This window comes from Pinus tabuliformis, chromosome 4_1 (assembly GCF_031772625.1).
Source record: "Pinus tabuliformis cultivar Carrire ecotype Pingquan chromosome 4_1, CPIR1, whole genome shotgun sequence".
NCBI lineage: Eukaryota > Viridiplantae > Streptophyta > Pinopsida > Pinales > Pinaceae > Pinus > Pinus tabuliformis.
The window spans coordinates 606,721,214-606,739,053 of NC_142303.1; positions in this window are offsets into that span (position 1 = coordinate 606,721,214).

The window sequence follows — 17,840 nt, forward strand, 5'->3', positions numbered from 1 at the left end:
ATCTCTCGGGCCATAAGTTTGTCGGGAACATACAAAGGAAGCACATGAGGTGAGGCAATGCTCCCAAATATCCTAATGTAGGTGAATAACTCCTCCTCGAACCACCTTCCCACAGAGAGAATGTCAATTTCAGCTTCCGGGGAGAATCTTGGAGCATCTGTGTTATATAACATTTTATGAATGGGAAGCATTACTCCATGACAAATTTTATAGAAATTTGGGATGAAATTAGATTCCCATAGTTCTTTATGGTAGACTTGAATAGGTAGAGGGTTCTGTACTGTCCATTTCCACCCCATGATGGGAAAATCAGAGATGAAACAAATAGCATCCATGACATAGGCAGCTAAAAAGAATGGAGGATAAAACCTCTGAGCAAAACTTCTTTTAGTTCGATAATTCAAAATAGCAGAAGCTAAATTATCTGATAAAATTTGGGCCCAATCCATAATGGTGGCATTGGTGGCCGCATCCAGTAAAGGCAACCATTCTGATGAAAACTTATTTATATTCGGCTTCCCAAATAGCCTACATAACATTGCAGCAACAAAACAATAGGGAGAAGCGAGGGAGCCAGTGGCGTACATACCATTTTTGTCCTTCTTTAATGGTTCTTCCTTCGCAGACTAGTTCTTCGTACAATCTGCGAAATCCTCATTCTCTTTGGCGACTTTTTCCACAAACTGTTTCTTATAACTGGCTTGGGGTTCTGGCAAGTGATACATATGCCTCAAATTACTTGGGGTAAATGACCCCATGACCTCCTGGTTCCATGTCTTGAATTCCCTGTCGGATATATCAGCGTGGTCTATAATCCATTTTACCATATCCATGTAAGGGAGTATCTTCAGCCTCGCTGCAATACGGTGCAGGAACGAGCATGCAAGTTCCATTAGTGATGCTTTGGATGACCCACGTCCATCTGGCGTAACTGTAACCTCCATAACTCTTGGGTTTTCTTCTTCTAACAATCGGTACATGCCTTCCCAAGTAGATATCCCCGCTTCCCTGGTACAAGTGGTGTCTGTGAATAACAGAGTCATCTTTGATTTTTCAGATGCAGGAGCTTTTCCTTTCTTTCCCATTACTTTCTGCGTGTTGTTCTGCATTCTGCTTTGCATGCTGCTCCTGAAAATAGTAAGCAGAGAACAGAGATACAATAAGGATGGTGACGAATAATGAACAACAATAAGGTGACGGGAAAGCCTTTAATTTTTAAAATCATATCAAAGATATCACCTTACGTGAAATAACCCTTTAGACCAGATTTGATTTGATTTTAATAAATATCATCAATGGGCCATTAAGTAAACATTAATGCTCATAACTCTTTGCATCGAATGACAGAAAGTAATATCATTGAACTCTGAGCCCTTAGATTTGCGATAAAGCGATTTTGCGATTTGCTTCGCAATATCGCAGATCGCGATATCACAAAAACCTTTTATTTTTAACAATCATTTGTTTCATCGTGTAGCTGCGAGATGCGATTTGCGAGAGCTTTATCACATTTCGTAATATCTGGGCGTTTTGTATTAAGTAGCGCTGCAGTCAATGGAATCTGCGATATGCGATAAGTTCATAAGACTTGTGATCTCGCATTCTCGCTTTTTTGCATTTCGAGCTTCTTAGTAAAGGATGCCGCCGCTACCCTTTTTGCGATGCGATGCGATGCTTATCATTAAAGATCGGGTTTATTAAAGTTTTGCTTAGTACTCAAGACTTCCGCTTACAAGGGTTTTCCTAGCTTTCATGGTTTGTATAGTTCTTTTCATAAGGAGGCTTAAACAATTATAATGTTTTTCATGTGCATGAAGCGTGAAAAGGTAGGAATTCATATTGCTGGGAGTTTTTCTTTGACATCATGTTTTATTGAAACAAAAGACAATTTTAAGTGCTAAGTTTTGATTTTTTAGAAGGGTCCCCATTTATTAATATTATTGCTAACACTAATAAAAAGGGGGGTTGTTGATGGTCACAACAGGTGGTCATATGTCAGGCTATGCCACTGCTTAGAAAATCCTCCGCGCTGATTATTTCTAGCCTTCTATCTTCAAAGAATGTATTCTAGTTGTTTAAAAATGCCATGAATGCCAGATTTTCAACCGCAAGCAGCGCACCCCACCTGCACCCTTACACCCGGTAGTTACCGTTGGCCCATTTTCTAAATGGGGCATTGATTTCATGACATGTAACCCTCGCTCGGCTGGGGGGAATGGTTCTATAATCGTCGCCATCGACTATTTTACTAAATGGGCCGAGGCGATGCCTACATACAATGTTGACAGTATTATTGTTGCTCAGTTCCTTTTTAACCATGTCATAGCGCATTTTAGTGTTCCTCAAGCCATTGTCACTGACCATGGATCACATTTTCATCAGTATATGATGGCAGAGCTGACTGCTCAGTTGGGCCTTCGTCATGATAGCTCAACTCCTTATTATCCACAGGCCAATGGCCAAGTTGAGGCAGTTAATAAAGTTTTGATTACTATGCTTCAACGTACCATTGGGAAGCACAAAAAGGATTGGCATTTGATGCTATTCTTAGCTCTTTGGGCTTATAGAACTTCTGCTAAGACAACCACTGGATTCACTCCATTCCAGCTGGTGTATGGTTTAGAGGAAACTCTTCCAATCAAATGTGAAATCCCTTCGCTCAAATTAGCTATCGAACTTCTTTCGGATACCTTGCCTGAAGAGGAACGACTACTGTATCTTGAGAGGCTTGATGAGACTCGTCGCATTGCTACGATGGTCATCGAAGCTCAAAAGAAATGTGTCAAAGCTCATTTTGACCAAACCGTTTCTCCCTGCACTTTTGCTGAAGGTGACTTGGTCCTTCTTTATGATCAAGCCAACGATAAATTGGGAGCAGGAAAGTTCGAACCCATGTGGCATGGGCCCTACATCATTAAGCGTGTCTTACAAAAAGGTGCCTATGAGCTATGTGATTATGAGGGAAATGCATTGTCATAACCCCACAATGGGTTGTATCTAAATAAGTATTATGCGTGAAATTCATGTAATGAATTTTGTACATTAGCGTGTTAATTCATTAGTGTGCATTTTTTATTTTTGGTGTGTTTGTTTGCTTTGCAGAGATGTGTTTTTTTGCTTACCTTGTGTTCCACTCGGTTTGCAGATGTTGTCAAGCCATTACATTGGTTTTGCTGATGGTGCTTGTCGTAGCACATGAAACTTGTCTTCCGTAGCATGGGTACTCTATGACCCTAATGGTGCGCTGATTAACTTACAAGGTATATGCCTTGGTCGAACAACTAATAATATTGATGAATACAGTGTAGTCATTGAACTCTTGTCAGAAGCAGTTGTTCTTGGCATTAGGGATTTAGTTGTCAAATTGGATTCACAACTCATTGTGTTACAGTTAAACAATCATTATTCAGTAAGAAATCCACAAATATTGCGTATGTATCTACGTGTTAGATTATTGGAAAAAAAAATTGATTTCATCACATATCAACATATTCCACGTAATTTAAATTCATTAACAGATGCATTAGCAATTTTTGTTCTTGATAGGAATTTGCGTCATTTATAAAACTGATCATATTGTGGACACATAAGTAGGAAATAATAAAACATGCATATATATATATATATATATATATATATATATATATATATATATATATATATATATATATATATATATATATATATATATATATATCACGTCTGTTAGAGTGTTTACATCAAGATATCAAAAAATAGAGTGTTATGGGACACTTGGCTTTCAAAGCCTACTAAATGTGTAAAAGAACTAGAAAGGATATCAGCCTGCACAATGCTCATGATAGCACGAGACCGCTCTGATCACTCGGCCTAACAGCTGACACAGTCTCGCAGATACTCCCACTGTGTGTCTCTGCCAATGCAGTGGAACATCATCAATAGTGGCATACTCTGGGATTCCTCAAGTTATTGCCTCCAGGTTGTGCTCCATCTCAGCTAAGGGGTCTGCCCCTTCTTCATAGTCTGCGCCCACTATCTGATGAGAAACTCGTCGTGCTATTGGCGACATGCCTGGTGGTCTCTCTGGTCCCACATCTGCACATTTATCACAATTTGAGTCTCAGTTTACACTTTTACAAAAATCATAAAACTTGAAAAAAAAAAAAACAAGTTTTTACCTGCATCAGTCCATTGTTCTCCTGGTGGCAGAGGTAGATCTGGATCCCACCTAAAATCCATGCTAGCATAAGCTTAGTCGTCTACCACAATTAGTTGGCATTCTATACAAGTGAAAAATTGTGGTGGATAATGCATATGCTGATTCGTTCCTCCTCGAGGCATGAATTGAATCCATCTCACGAGTCTCGGATCTCGGGGGGTAGGATTTGGTACCTCTACCCACTAATACCAGAATAAGGGCACTCACCCTAAAAATAAAGTCACTAGTATCGATCTGAACCGAATTGCTTTAGGTGTCCATGCTTCCCCTTGGCTAGTTGTCTTTTCATATTTGTCAAAAGGCCTCCACACCAGTTAAATATGGTAGGAGTCAAACATGCAATAGTATACTGGAACTCAGATTTTGAAGCCTCATGCAAAGCTTGCATGCCAGATACACGTGCCATAATGAACAAAATTGTTCTCAAGATGAGGTTGTTGGTGACTGTTGCTATCTTCACCTTCCCTCCATTGGTCATTTCGGCACCTGGACAATGCCTCTGGACTAGAGTTCTTGTAATTTCACCTCCCGGGAGAGATCCAAAGAGTTGGATCACTTCCCCTCGTCGGGACAATCTCGTGATGAAGTAGATATCTGTCTCCTCAAGTTCTAGTTCTTGGCCTTTTATGATGAAGATCTCTCAATCTACATCCCAGAGACTAATCAAATAGGGCAGAAGTTCCATTTGGGCCCTTAACCCTGTGGTCCTGAAGAACTTTAGCAACCCACAATTCCTCAGAGCGTTTATGCATTCAGGATTCTGAGCTGGTTGGTGGTCTTTGACCTCATGGCCTCTTTCTTTCCATTCCAAAACCATGATCTCCTGCAAAACATCATTTAACACCAATTAATGCTTTTTTCATGGATTAAAATCAAATATTTTTTCTTGAAAAGAGGGTTTTTCTTCCAAAAAGTTCATCTCACCACCATCGCGCTTGTTTTAAAAACAGAGCGATATCATCATGCGAGCCTTTGGGCTCGAATGCGATCATCGCGAGTCCAATGTCCATATCCGCGATGACTGCCGATGCCCTAAAAATTAAAAATCCTCCCTTATAGCATATAAATTACCGTTTAAAATGCATTAAAAAGTGATAAAATGCAAGATCAGGGATATGCCTCTTACCTATTGCAGGTGGTTCGCGAAATGGCACTTAGGATCTCCCGTAACGGCCACTTGAAAATTGAGAAAATTAGGGCACAAATGCACTTCAGAGCTTACTATGGTAAAATGGTAAAAAATAAAATTACTTTTGGTTATTTATAAGTTTCGCAAGTCATTTTTGTTAATATTTTTATAATATTTTAATGTTTTTTCTCGATATTAGTGATGGGCGTGTTTCTTTGTGCAGTTACAGGTACCTTTGAGTGAACAGTGATCATTATTGACTGATTCTTGCGAGTTTTATTTTATCTGTTTTTTGGACTCATTAAATAAACAAAAAAGGAACCCCCCCTAGAGTCATATTTGAGCTCTTTTCTGACTGTCAAAAATTGAAAAGATTGCCGAGTACTTGTCATTTTGAACTCATTAAAGTAAATGAATCGAAGTCACCTCAGTATATGTTTACCCCTTTTTTGGGCTGAGATTGACTATTTACGAAAAATGTACACCTTGATCGACATGGTCAAGAGGTTCTCTCGAATATTGTTTTCTACCTTTTCAGATTCGAGAGGCAAATTATGGAAAGGGACATGATGGAGTTTTCTTTTTTGTCTCTTTTTCAAATTCTCTAAATATGAAAAAGATACCGAGTTATTCTTACGTCGAACTTGTTAAAATTTTACGACGAAAGACTCATCACCATGATGAGATTGAGATTCTCCTTCCTAGGGCTCATAAAACTTACTAGGATGGATTCATTCGAAGAATGAAATTACATGAAAAGCATATGCTATCCCCTTCAAGCTTGTGATAAAAATAATTGGGGTACTCGCTAGAAATAGCGGGGAGAAATGAAGATGAAACATCCTTTGTATAGGCAGCATGTCGCTCTTGAACATGACACTCTTCTGCTCTTCTTGGGTTTGGGATATCCTCACTCAGTCACTTGTCCTCCCGAGTTTGGGTGATCCATTTTGCCTCTCATTTGACTATTCCATATTGTCATCATGACCTTTAGTGCTATGTCGAGTCAGATGATGCCACACTCCGGAGTCGTGTTGCCAGTGTTTAAGAGAAGTCCAATATGCAGTTATTTACCTATACATTGTTTGAGTCGCTGTTACAGTCTTGAAAATTATTCCACTTTATTCCTTGTTTTGTGTCGATGATGGGGGATTCATCATTGCCCTCCTTCGATAGGTTGCTTCCTGTCAACTTCAGCTCATTATCCAAGAAGATGACTTAGAAACTCCCTTTCAGTACCTTAGAGCTTGCATGCCTTAATGGCAAGTTCTTCGCATCCAACGACAAGTCTTCATCATTGGCTTTCGATCGGGTGATTCCATGAGTGTTCAACTTCAACTTCATTATCACATTCACGGATTGTACTGTTGTACCTTGAGGGCCATTTTCATTATTGGTGGTTTCTCTCGTACCTGTTAACGGTCTACATCATTGGCCGGTAATCAGGTGGTGTTCTAGCATGTTCGACTTCAACACATTCATTCGCATGTTAGAATTCGTACTTTGATCAGGGCAGGATGGAGCGTAAGACCCTGGGTCTTGTCTAATATGACTCAAGTTACGTGGAGTTATATGTTGTTCATGATTGTACACATGTTTCTACTATACAGATGGCTGTGACCATACCGTGGGACTTTATATTTATGATGATCCTCGTTATCTAGATGGCTACGCCCATACCATGGATCTTTTCATATAGTCTTCATCATCCGGATGGATGTATCCATGCCATAGATTCATGTCTTGATCTCAGATATGTATATGTATATGCATCCTTGATTTGCAGGTTTCCTGACAATGCGTGTCCTCATCCTTGCAAGAGCTCGTAAAACATCTTAGCCATCACACCTCATTTTGCCTTCATGCTTTAGGGGGCATCTGTTACATAGTATTTTGTCACACCTCCTGCACTTTCCTGTGAAATACCCTGAAGTGCTTGAAACATGACAATTATACAGTATACTCATTCATGTATACAACTCAGATCCCTCCTAATACTTTGATTGGAAAATGCCTTGAGATTTCCCTGAAGAAATAGCTCTTAAAACCCTAAAATGAGGATCATCGCTCTTATGAGGCTTAAAACAACGATGGTCGCCTATTGCACTAGACTTAACCAATGATGGCATTGATCTGTTCCCTTGCATACCCGCGATGATCCCAAAAAGCTATTTTTCCCAAAGAGGATGAGAAGCTTCGTGATATAGAAGCTTCCAGAGCGGCGAGTTGGAGGTTGTTTTGCATAGATGAGGTCGAATCCTCCCAACTTGACCTCTTGGTCTTATCCCTATGAGCTACCTCCTTGAGATGAGGGCCTAATCCTATCTTTGGAGAAGTCCTAACTCCCTTTCCCAGCCTATAAATTCAGCCTCTCCCATTCCCAAATGGTTGGTCTATGTCTATTTGCACCCTTATGCTAAGCTTGTGCCTAGAGGCTATTCATTAGACTCGAAGAAGGAGTGTTTGGAGAGTTATTGGTTTGGACTTGGAGTACCACTCAAGGAGAGCCTTTCAAAATCAAGGCTTTGGTTGTAAGCTTCCCTTTATTTCATAATAATATACAACTGCTGGTTCATCTTCCCAAAATATATATATGTTCATGTATTATTTAGCTTGACATTCCTTGATCAGTTAAGTAGGTTGTTATTGGATTTGTTATTGGTTTTGGCATGATTTGTTGTCTCTTGATCACTTGTGTAGGTAAATAAACACTGAGAGAAATAGGAGCAAGCCCGTGACACAAGTGGTTCAGGGTCCTCAATAAAGGAAATCGGAATAGCATCAGAACGAGGTAGGCCATCTCTTTCGTTCTTAGATTTAATTGTAACCTAGGAAGATGTCTAGTTGATTGTCACTTCAATTTCTAGACCCAATCATTGGGCTAGAGGGATCATCTATGTCCGCAGAGAGGATTAACCTTGTCAACACCTCTTCACCCATATTTAGTCTGATCCCAAAGTCTAATTTTATGAGGTTGCCTTCAACTGTTGACTTGGCATTTTTAGAGAAAACAAAATTTTGAAAAATCTAGCAAATTTCTGAAAAATAGGCTTCAAATATGCATGCAGATATCCCAAACCGTGATATATTTGTAAAACCGGAAAGAGGTTATTTTAAATCACCTCATTCCACAAAAAAGCCTCTTTTCTATTTGGAAAATTCATCTTCATCTTCTCCAAAACCGTGCCCAAAGTGGATGGCTAAAACAAGAAATAATTAAATATCTAAATCTTGAAATTAGGCTGAAAATATTCCTTCATATCTTTCAAACCATGATATATGGGTAAAAAATGAGAGACGCTTATTAAATTGGTATGTTACTAACAAAAAACTCTTTTTCTTTTTACAAATTCATCTTCCGTACAAATTATTCTTCATATGTTCAAAAGCTGCATTTGAAAATAATCATTAAAATAGGAAAATAATAGAATTACAAAATATGGAAATATAGGCATCAAATATGGAAACATAGGCCTAAAATCTGAAAGAGGTTTTTGTAAATCATCGCATTCTCAACAAAAACTTATTTTTGTTTTTTCAAATTCATCACCACTTGTTTGAAATATGTGTTTGAACCTATTGGCTAAAACAGGGAAAATGTTGGAAATTGTCATTTTAGGGCAAACTGCCATTTTAGGATTTAATTTACAATCCCTCTCTTAGGCTTGAAAACTCTGTCAAATGTCACATAAAGGCTTAATAAGGGTAAATATCCTTGAAAAATTATTTGGGCACTTGAAAATTATTTTGGAATCTCATATTTTCAAAATTTCGTAGCACGCTATGAAATATTTTCGTAACGCTAGCTATAGGCATTCGATAGGCTCCGATTTGCTGCAAAACTTACGTAAATATTAGATATAAATTAATTAAACTCTTTTGAAATATTTCTAAGATTTATGTCACCTTTCCATAAAAAAAATTCATAGCCCATTACATAACCCCTTGCACAATGAACTAATAATCATAACCTTTGGACCTTTAGGAAAGGTACAAACTTGGTGCTAACAACTGGCTCCAATGGGGATATTGTTTCCCTAGGAGGAAATAAAGAACACATAGAACCTATGCCTGATCCATTGGTCTGTGATCAGGTGCTCAGTATTTAGCTCAAAAATCAAAGTTCTCAAAATCGCTCAAACCCTCAATGACCACGTCCGTCTTGGTGGTACGATCTCAACGCAACTTGTTTCACTGAAAATCGAGCTTGTATGAGGAACATATCGTGTTTTGTCTGCTTTTCCAAACAATGGAATTTTGCAAAAAAAAGTATAGTCACTACACAGTCAGTAGTCCGTACTACTAATGTGGCAGGTGATTGGGCAGGTCAATGGGATGGTCAACATCCAATTGTGTTTCACCAAATGTCATGTTTTTACTGGTCTGCAGGTGTGATGACATGGCTCGATTTTATTGGTTTATGAAGGACCAATGAGAAGGGGACAAGTGGCAAGCCCGAAGGCCGCCATGTGTCCCTCCCCAAATGACCACATATATCATGGCAGGCTGGGGGGTCGAACCCAGGACTTGCATTGAACAAACTACATGACATACCGTTACACCACGGCCATAGTTCTTACAAGACTATGGTTTCACGTTGATTTTAATGTGTTAACATTTTGCAGTTGGGGGTTAGGAGGGAGCTAGCCCGCAGGCCAGCCCCCTCCCATGTGAACACTCCATCTGACGGTAACGGCTAGCGGCCAACTCAAACGGTAACCACAAACCGCAACATTTTATGCTCCCATGTGAACACACAATGTTAACTGCCAACTAATAATCAGTGAAACCGTGTGGATATTGAGCTAACCGTTAGTTAACCCGATATTCAATGCCATCATGTGTCCACTATTATAACCACCAAACTAACGGTTTAGCATAACCTCAGATTAAGTGCTAATATGACTTATCTATTAATTAAACATGCTTATCTATTAATTAAACTTGTAGTTAAGATGGCAGAAAATTCAGCAGTCCTCCAATTTCGGCAGCAACTCCAAAATTAGTGGGATTAACTAGAGTTCCTCCAGTTTTAGAGGAGTTTTCCTAGGGAAAACAATTTCTGCCATAACTTTTGCAAAATTCGACCAAATTGGGATCAGTGAAAGGTGTTCCTAGATGATTTTGGCATTATGAACACATTGAAGTAGGTTTCAGGATCTGTAGAGCATTGTAAACAACACTTTTTCCATTATTGAGATAATATAGAATCCCAAGCCATGGAAGCTGGACCAAGGAGATGTAGCCCAGGAGGGGTGAAATCCTTCATCAAAACACTGTGTTAAGTGTTCAATTTGATTTTTTTTGTACATTTACTTGCTATTGTTCAACACTTTACTTTCATGCTATTTTTCTCATAAATTTCACATAAAACTTGATAAAATTTACCTATTTACATTCACAAACACCATAAGGAAACATATGCACATGAAGCAATGGAAAAGAATTTGTTTTTAATTATGAAGTTGAAATTAGCACAACAAAACTAACATTCAACAACATATCAAGTTGACATTAGAGAAAAGGTTATTTGCTTGATTGCTTGAGTTTTGTGCAAGTAGGGTTTTAATGGTTGCAAATTTGTGATGCTTACAAGGTTAAAGTTGCAGAGAGGAGAAGGGAAACTATTGGTTGCAACTCCTGATGTAATGCCCAGAAGAAGGAGAGCCACAAAGCCACAATCTCCACCCAAATTTCCAATCCCAGCTGCACTTGAAACACCTCAAATTTTACCTTCAATTGAGATTGAGGAGGTACAAGCAGTACCAAAAGCTGAGCTTGAATCCAAAGCCATCATGTCTGGAGTAGGAGCGACTGGAGGTCTTTCAGAACAGGAAGCATTCAAGAAAGATTTCTATGACTTAATTGACATGGTTAGAATCCTCTATGAAGAGAGGAATACTAGAATGGCTAAAGAGAGTTCTAAGTCCCCACATGGAGAGGGAAGCTCAGGAGATAAAAAAGATGAGAAGAAGGATTCAAAGGGTAGTGGAGGAAAGCCACCTCCATCTCCACCATCATCATATTCCTCATCATCTTCATCATCCTCAACATTTCAAACAACATCATCTTCCACTTCCCCCACAAAATCTATTCATACTCATTCAAAAACCCCAAGAGAAAAAACTCCCTTACTCAAATTGGACATTAAGTTTGAACTTCCCATGTACAATGGTGAGGTGAATGCAGAGAAAGTTAGACAATTGGATTTGACAATTGGAGATTGGAGGTTTATTGCAGAATTCAGAACCTTCAAGAAGATGACACAAAGATCTAGTTGGCTTCATTGAGGCTAGAAGGAGCAGCACTAGTCTGGTGGGAAGAAAAGACTCAAGAGGAAATGCAAATTCATGGTAAGTTATCCATTTCTTGGGTTAAATTTGTTTCTGTAATTAAAAGACAGTTTTATCCTTTAGCCTGTATGCAAAAAGCGATTATGAGTTGGAAAAAATTTAGGCAACTCAAGGGACAAATAGTTCAAGACTATACACATGAGTTTAAGAAGAGGGCTTTGTTGTTTGGAGTAAACTTGAATTCCCAAGATACACTGTTGAAATATATTGGGGGTTTACATTCCTACTTGAAACATACTATCCTTATGTTCAGTCCAAGAATTTTAGATGAGGTATGTGTGCAAGCCACACACCTTGAAGCAAGAGGAAAGAACATTTAGGAAGAGGGTAGTAAGAAGAAGCCATTCAAGGGTAAGGAGAAAGAGAAGGGTGGAAAAGGTAAAGGAAAGAAGAACACAAGTGTGAAGAAAGAAGGGGAGAAAACTATATGCCAACATTGTTCCAAAGTTGGGTATGATGAAACCCATTGTTGGAAATTACATCCTAAACTAAGGCCTAAGAAACCAAACAATAAGGGAAAACAAAAGATGGCCGCTACCACACACCATGATCTTGGATTAGATTCTGGTGATGAGACCAAGATTTCAGCCATGGTCACAAAAGGAAAATAAGCTATAGCAAGTACTAGTTCCTCACATAGTAACAACACTACTCCAATTGAAGAATCAAGGATAGAGTTGTTCCATGTAAGGGTAATTTCAAATCATACAAAGATTGATGCATTATTTGATAGTGGGTCACAATCAAACTTAATTTCAGAAGACTTGGTCAAAAAGCTTAACCTTGAAACTGTACCTCATAATAAGACATATCCATTGGGTTGGATAGTCAATAATGAAAATCTACAGGTTACAAGGAAATGCTTACTGAAAAGTTCATTGATGAAGTTGAGTTAGATGTAGTTCCACTTGACATCTCAGGAATCATTTTGGGAAGTACTTATTTGTATGATAGGAAAGAAGTATTTTATCGCCATGAGAACAAATAATTATTTCTTAAGAATGGAGTGGAGTATATTGTGAGAGCCCATCACAAAAAGTTAAAAATTTCTTTGGTTAATGCAGGGCAGATGAAGAGACTGGTAAATGCAAGTAAAAATTTTGTGCTTCTCATGATCAAGTAAAATAATGATATTGATTAGGAATATTTTGAATGTTTTGATGACAAATTAAAATCTGATTTGTTTGATGTGGTAAGCAAGCATGACAATATGTTTCAGGAACCAAAGGGGTTACCTCCCAAGAGTGGAATTCAGCATGAGACATAGCTACAACAGGATGTTCCACTTCCAAACATTGGCATGTAGCACATGTTGATCATGGAGAGCATGGAAATCAAGAAGCAAACTCAAAAATTGCTTAACAAAGTTATCATACACCCATCTACTTCTCCATGTGGTTCACCCATTGTCTTGGTGCCAAAGAAGGACAGGACTCGGCGCATGTTTGCGATTTCCGTGCACTGAATAAAATAATGGTAAAGAATCATTATCCACTCCCAAGAATCGATGATTTTCTTGACCAATTGAGGTATGAAAAGTATTTCACTAAGTTAGATTTATGAAGTGTTTATCATCAAGTTAGAATAGCTGAAGAGGACATTTGGAAAACTGCATTTAAAACTAAACAAGGATTGTTTGAGTGGCTTGTTATGCCTTTCGGTCTTACAAATGCTCCAACTACTTTCATGAGAGTTATGAATGATGTATTGAGACCATTTCTAGATGAATTTGTGTTACACAACATTTTGTCACTATCCCTTGATCCTGGAGGACCTCTACAGTGAACCCTACATGCTTTCCCATCATGGAGAAAATTCCATTGTGTCCCTCTTCATGAGTAGAACAATTCCCTTTTGCATCATTTCCAAAAAATCCTCTGTTTTTCCTAATTTACAAGACCGGTGCTAATGACCCGTGTCCTCCTCATGTCGATATGCAGGGATTAAAACTATCCCTAGCACCGATCGGAGTGACTGAGCCTTTTTCCATTCGCGTCGATCCTCTTTTGAAATTTTTTTTAAACATGGAGCCAAAGCTTCCAGCTCTAGAAGCTTCGTAACAGAATTCTGGTAAATGGTTAGGTCGGATGGAGCCGAGGAGGTCAGTTTGGGCTCCTTTCCCCTATTAGGATGGAACTACCTCAAGAGATAAGACCTTCTCCCATGAGAAAAGGAACCATCTCCCCTCCATCCAAGCTATATAAACCTCTCTTCTTCCCAAGCACAAGCTAGCTTTTAGTTCTAATTATGTTCTGATTGAGGTTTTGATTTTGGAGTAATCAACAAGTTATCCATACCTTTTAGCTCTCTAGTTGTGTATGAGGTAGAATTGTGAGTTTGGTTTGGTGTGAAGACTGAAGGGAAGAGCCTTAAGACTACCATTGTTGGGGCCATCCATGGAATGCTAGCAGAAGTGTGTGGGAACCCGGATATGTCGGAGGAGAACGAAAACGTCAAGACATCGGTTGTAATCTCTTCTTGATCTAATATAAATGTAACTATTGATTAATTTCCTACATGAAGTGTTTATTTGCATCTTTATGGCTTAATGTTTCTTGACCTGTTAAGTAGGCTGAATACAAGTTGTATGTTATTACTTTTGTTGTTTGTTGTTGTTTACTTGTTTCAGGTGTCCAAAGAAGGAAACAGGAGATAGCTGGGACAAGGAAGCAGGAACATCATCAGGCGGAATAGAACACTAAGAGGTAGGCCCTCTTATTTGGTTCTAGGTTAAGGAGATTTTCCATAGATTGTTTGTTTGTGGCTAGACTCGCTCTCGGGCTAGAGGAATTGTTTATGTCCGCACTTAGAATTTTACCTGCACCACAAATTGGGGACTCCGCTAGGGAACCAATCATTTTGTTTGATTGTTTGTAATTTCATGGTTTTGTGTGAACTTTTCTAGTATCACCATTTCCCTTTAGTTCTATCTGCTTTGCCTTGTTTACTGCTCTGGGTCTGAAATTTACAGTAGCAAGTCTGGTCTCAGCCTTTGATTTTTTTTTTTTTTTTCCTTGCATCCTTGGTCAGCGTGCTTATATCGCTGACAGTCGCATCTATCAGCGCGATATACTTAGAAACAGTCGCACCGACCCCCTTTTGGCGCTTGTTGTCAGTTAGGCAGTCGCGCTGATGCCTGTAGGTGAAGATTAGGGTTCACCCCAGATCTCGACCAGTGTGTCTTGCTCTCTTGATTTCTGCCTTGTAGCTTGTTTAGATTGTGTTCTCCCTGACTAGAAAACTTCATTTGACTTGGTTTATTTTCTTGTTGACTTGCATTCTTTTTACTTGATTTCTTGAGTCTTTGGATGGTTTGTAGCCCTAGGGCATCTAGGTTGTCATCCATTCAGCTGACTGTGAACTCAGTGAGTCAAGCTATTGGTGAATTTACTCCTTGCATTTCATTTATAGTCCTCTTATTGATTTGATCTCCATCACACAAGTTTGAAAAGTTTCGTTTGCTTGTTTAAACATCTATTTTCCAGCATAGATCACATTACTTGTCTTGTTTTTGGTAGAGTCATTGCGCGATTTGTTTGGAAGGAATTATTTTTTGTGCCTTTTCATCTGCTTGAGGATTGATTGTCTCGAAAACTTTTTCATTGAAGTGTTTGATGAGAGATTCATTTTGTCATTTCATGAAAAGTACATAATTCTAGTTTTATGTTACGTTAGTTAGCAACATTGAAGACTAGAGTTGCATTTGCATTTGAAAAGAAAAAATAATTCTCTTTACTTTTGAAAGGACTGTTTAAAGTGCGCTTGTTAGGAAAATAGGAATTGGAAAGAGTTTTTTATTAGTTTATTTTCAAAAAAGTAAAGTAGTGAAAAAATTCATTTTGCTTTCAGTTTCTTGTTTGTTTGCATTTGATTGTGTTTTATACCCTCTCTGGTGTAGACAATTCATCGAAGACAAAGATATCTTTTCTCATATAGCTGCATGTAGGAGTTTTGTCATATGACAGCGGTAGGGCCTTCTAATTGAAACCTAATTCAAGATCAACCATTAAAATTTATCGAATTAGCCTAAGGAAGCATTGAAACTTAACACTTAAATTTAGAGGTCTAGGCTAGAGATGTGTTCCAGCGTCTTAAAACCTAGCAACTGTCGTTTGCTTTGGCAGTAGACAGTGCTAGTACAGACTTGTGCTCCCCATGCCATTGTGTATATAAAGGGAGACCCCACGAGGCTGCAATCCTTTATCCATAGGAAGTCGAGTCTATTGCCTTGTAAACATGATACACCAAACACAACATTTGGATATATTGTCTGCCCGTAATTCTTGGTTCGTCGGGAGGTATTCTGCAGTTCACGGTTACCTGGTAATCCTTTATGCCTAGAGTACACTAAGTAGTCATTTTTTATCTTTACTAACTCTTTAAAATTTAAAAGATCATAGAACACTTTCCCTTTCGAGCTCGTTAACTTCGAAAGCGACTAGAGTCACCTTTTTCCCTTTTCTTGACTCTTAAAACATGAAAAGGCAAAGTTTTGTTTCAATGTTTTAAAATTAACTTCCCACGAAATATTCCTGGTAAAAGTTATCTTCCTTAGTAATTCTTTAGGGTCGATTCCAATGGCAACATTTCCAGAGTCCACCAGTCAAGGATTCCCCTCGGATGGGAATCCTGGTCCTTTTCCTTCTTTTGGAAATGTTGGTGCTCCTTATATGGCAACGTTGTCCCTCCCTGGGTTAACCATTGGTTTACCTGTCTAGTTATTTTTGACCTCGGTGGTCCTGAGTGTCCCGACTCCTGTCCAAACGTCTGTGTCTTTTGAATCACATCACGTTAATTCTAAAGTTGACTTCTCACCTTCTTCCCCATTTCTTCACCCTCCTCTTCTACTTCGCCTGGTGAAAGTTTGGAATCCAGTAACTAGGAGGCTAAGAAGAAGAAGAAGAAGAAGAAGATGAAGAAGAAGAAGTTAGATAAGCGAGAGGCCAACCATGCAGCTGTTACTCCAAATGCACCTCCCATAGACAAACCTTCTGATCCTCCACGGAAGGTTAGATTCCCTTGCAAGCTGTGTAAGGGTGACCATCTCCTTCGAGACTATCCTGGCATTCCCAAAGTCTTAGAGGTATGGTCTCAAGACCTGAATCGACCATCCCCGTCAACCTCTGGAGATCATGTCGATGCTACACCTTCAACTAATGATGGTAAGAAGAAGGTAAATATTAGATTCCCCTATAGGTTATGTGAAGGAGAGCATCTTCTTCACCTTTGTCCTCTTATGGATAAAGCTTCCAAGTTTTTGGAAAACCTTACAACTCCTCAACCCCAACTTCTTGTTGGTTATCAGAGGCTTTCTTCTAACCCTCTCCTAGTTGGTAAAGAGATTGATTTGGATTCATCTCTTGCCCATCCTGCTCTTCCTGAGCATGACTCTCTTGTGTCTGTTTCTGACCAACCATTGGTTGAAAAGAGTGTCGACTTGGCTCCATCTTCAGTTGTTCACTCTGTTCCCGAAGAGAGTAGTGATGATCATACTACTCATGTTCTTCTCGTCTCCTCAGATTCTCATGAATTGAAGAGTGACCCTCCCATCCCAGTTGTTCATGAGAGTCCTTCTGCTTCTCCTGCAAGGCATGGGGGTAATCATATGATACCCCCACCAATAAGTTATGTCGTTTCTTTCGATTGGAGTCCATTGACTACTTTCCTCCTTCCATCTTATGTGTCTTTCCAGATTATAGTACAAGCCTATAATATGGTAGTACATAGCACTATATTAGATGAAGGCGCGTATGTTAGCATCATGTCTTCAGGTACTTGGAAAGCTTTGGTTTCCCCACAGCTTGTGCCTATCACTCAGAATTTGTTGGCTTTCAACAAAGGAACCAATCAACCCCTAAGGGTCCTTCCAAAATTCCCTATTACTTTGGGAGGAAAGACCATCTATATAGATGTGATGGTAGTCCAAGGTCCCTTATATTTCAATATTCTCCTTGGACACGACTATGTTTATGTCATGGGAGCTCTTGTTTATTCACTTTTCCATATGGTTTGTTTTCCGCACGAAGGGCGAATTGTGACTATTGATCAACTATTGTTCATTGGTCACCAGCCACCTCCTTTGCAACTATCATCCCCTATCGACTCTTGTTTGAAAGCAGTACCTTCCCCGCCATAGGTCAATTATGTGGCTACCCATTCC